We start from the raw sequence: 3,748 nt of genomic DNA on the forward strand, positions 1-3,748 counted from the left end.
ATCGAAGGGGGTGGAAGTATCTGGAAATAGCAGCTCCGCGCCAAAGAGGAGGGGAAGGTGGAGGAGCAGGAGACGGAGGAGGAGAGACGCGGGGCAGCTGCCTGGCTGGAAACTTCTGGGCGCCTCCAGCGCCTTTGGGTAGCCGGGGCGGGAGCTCCTCGTTTGAGTCACCCTTCCTCGCCCGTCATTATTCAGCAGTAAATCAGTTTTAAGACCTTCGCTCCGCCTGCTGGGCGGCGAGTTGAAAATCGTCCTCGTTAGGAAAACTTGCGTTCCCTTAAGCGAGCTGTTTCTGAAATTCAAGGTGGGTTTCCCTACCCTGAAACGTGCATTTGTCGCTGATCCCTTTTGGGAAGAGGAAACTGGACTTTCTTAGGTTAAAATTAAACTGGACTTTCTTGGGTTAATGTTTGCAATATCCATGAACGTGTGACTTATAGGTTCTCATCTCCCTTAAATTATGAAATCCTTCAGCTAATAAAGGAAAATGATTATGCTTGGCAGAAAAAAAAAGAAAAGGAGGAAAAGATATTTAACAAGCCATATAGCTGTCTATAGTAGGACTTTGCATAATAATTGTAATTTGGCATTAAAAAAAAAAGGCGAACGTTTCGCTTCTCTTCCAAGAGGTTTCTTCAGTTCAGTTCTTCAGAAAAGTGAAGAAATGTCTTGGATGAGAAGTGAAACGTTTTCAAAGGAAACAACCGAGAAAGTTAAAACTTTGGAAAAGCACCTTTGGGACAACCATGACCTAGAATTGAGGCTCTCCATAGACATTTGTCTCTTAACGCAGTGGTCTCCAACCTTGGCAACTTTAAGACCTGTGGACTTTAACTCCCAGAGTTCCTCAGCCAGCAAAGCTGGCTGAGGAACTCTGGGAGTTGAAGTCCACAAGTCTTAAAGTTGCCAAGGTTGAAGACCACTGTCTTAACGTGTCTTAAGAGGCTGCTGGCTGAGGAACTCTGGGAGTTGAAGTCCACAAGTCTTAAAGTTGCCAAGGTTGAAGACCACTGTCTTAACGTGTCTTAAGAGGCTGCTGGCTGAGGAACTCTGGGAGTTGAAGTCCACAAGTCTTAAAGTTGCCAAGGTTGAAGACCACTGTCTTAACCTGTCTTAAGAGGCTGCTGGCTGAGGAACTCTGGGAGTTGAAGTCCACAAGTCTTAAAGTTGCCAAGGTTGAAGACCACTGTCTTAACGTGTCTTAAGAGGCCTACGGACCTGGAAAAACAAGGGAGTCTGCTCCCTTACTGGCATTTTAAAAATAGTTCAAAATAGCTCGGAGGATTAAACCTCTTGTCTTAGTGACCGACCCAGATTGGAACCTGCAAATAGTTTATATTACAATTATGGCCTGGCAGCATAGCTGCCCCATGTGAAAGGATGAAGTAACTTGCAACAAGTGTTTCAGAATAATGGCTGCTGCCTTAGATTAGAAATGCTGCAATCCTAAAAATATTTTCATTGGATTAAGCTGAAATGATGGTGTCGGGTATCTTCATTTCCATCCGTGGCACTTTCACTTGTGCAAAGTTCTGTACAGACTTTTTCAATTGTTGAAACAGCATACAGCCTTACCAACCCATACCAGTACTGTATTATACTACCCGCGCTGAGCAAAGTTACATTTCTGCAAAAAAGAAATAATAAATGCATGTCACGGACTATATATTGCCTAGCTCAGATTTTGGGCAAGAAGCCACCATGACTCTGACTCAACAAAACAGCTGCAGTAGCGTTAGGCAAGGCCTTGCCTTAATGAGAAGGAAAATTTGCTTTCTTCTGTAGACAAAATTATTGCATCCTCCATATCCCCAAATAATTAGAGAGTGGTGACATCATAAACCTAATACTTTTCCACTATAACTGCATGTTTTAATATTGCCAGACATTTTTAGCTAGTGGAAGAGTTCCTTTTCCAGTTACCCTTACTATACCTATTAGAAATTGGAGTTGCCCATCTGAATGCATCAGTCTTGATAACTTACCCAGCATGGGAACATCTCCTAAATTTAGGTGTAGAATAGATAACTAGTGGGTGGTTTTGTTTGCAGCTGGTATTTTTATATGACATTTCCTTACTATGTCCATGTCATTCCCAGCCCACTGGGATTTCTTGACCTGTTTCAGTGTGAAGTTATTCTGGCTGTCACACATTCCCTTGCTGTCTAGTGCTGTACAGGTAGTCCCCGATTTACAACAGTTTGTTTAGTGACCATTCAAAGTTACAATGAGACTGAAAAGCGATTTATGGACATTTTTCACATGACCATTGCAGCAAGAGCCGAGGTGGCGCAGTGGTTAAATGCAGCACTGCAGGATACTTCAGCTGACTGCAGTTCAGCAGTTCGGCTGTTCAAATCTCACCAGGCTCAAGGTTGACTCAGCCTTCCATCCTTCCGAGGTGGGTAAAATAAGGACCTGGATTGTTGTTGGGGGCAATATGCTGACTCTGTAAACCGCTTAGAGAGGGCTGAAAGCCCTATGAAGCGGTATATAAGTCTAACTATTGCTATTGCTATCCCCAAGGTCATGTGATCAAAATTCAGATGCTTGGCAACTGGTTCATATATTTTTTTAATTGAAAATTTAACAAGCTTTTACAAATATTTCCCTCCCCCACCTGAGCCCATCTCCCCTCCCAACCTCCTCCCCCCCCCCCGACTTTCCAGAGCAAATACAGGGTATAAATCTTCAACAATCATATTCTAAAAGAAACTTGGCTTCATCTTTCATTTGTGCTTTAACTCCTCTTTTGTTAAACTAACTATGCAACTGGTTCATATTTATGACCGTTGCAGTGTCCCAAGGTCACGTGATCCCCTTTTGCGATCCAGCCACCGAAGTCAGTGAGGAAAACCAGATTCCCTTAACAAATAAGTTACTAACTTATCAACTGTGGTGATTCACTTAAAAATTGAGGTAAGACAGGTCATAAAATGAGGCAAAACTCATTAACAAGTGTCTCACTTAACGTCAGAGGTTTTGGGGGTCAATTGTGGTCATATGTTGAGGACTACCTATATCTCTTTTGCTGGACCTCTTGCTCTGTCTCGTGCTCCCATCACTTTTTGTCTCTCGTTCTCTTTGCTCTTGTCTTCCTCCTCTCCACTTCACTTCCATTTTCCTCTTCTTTGCCTGCATTACTATCAGCTGTGCTATTTTTGGACACAGATTCAGTGTTCCTGAAAAGAGTGTTAGAGTGTATGTTCAGAAATTACCCAGCTGACCGGCAAAAAAGGGCCTTGCTCAGGGCAATGTTTCTTAAAACCTTTTCTATGTCTCTTATCTCTGTCAGGCTACTTCTGAACCCAGGTCCTTTTGTCAAACAAACAAACTTAAATCCATATCCAGTTGAGAAGTCACAAATGCAGGATGATACAAGAGAAAGTTCTTTCCCCAATTCTGTGCCTCTTTTTTTCTATATTACTTGTTCTTTATTTTCTCTCCTCCCCCCTCCTGCCCATCCAGGGGTGGGTTTCTCACCCCATTCCAGAACGGGGCCGGCGGCGTCCTCGTGCACGCGCGCAGTGCACGCATGCGTACTAGCGTCTGTGCGATGCTCCAGCTGCTCCTGGAGGATCGCACAGGCGCTGTATGCGTCCTGCGCATGCGTGGAAGCGCAGAACTCGTCAAAACCGGGTAAGGAGCGCGGACGGGCGGGTGGGCCCTTCGCCGTTCCCGGAAGTTACTTACTTCCGGGTTCGCCGACCAACCGGTTCGCGGGAACCGCCACGAACCGGTTGAAACC

This window comes from Thamnophis elegans, chromosome 10, assembly GCF_009769535.1.
Source record: "Thamnophis elegans isolate rThaEle1 chromosome 10, rThaEle1.pri, whole genome shotgun sequence".
Classification (NCBI taxonomy): domain Eukaryota; kingdom Metazoa; phylum Chordata; class Lepidosauria; order Squamata; family Colubridae; genus Thamnophis; species Thamnophis elegans.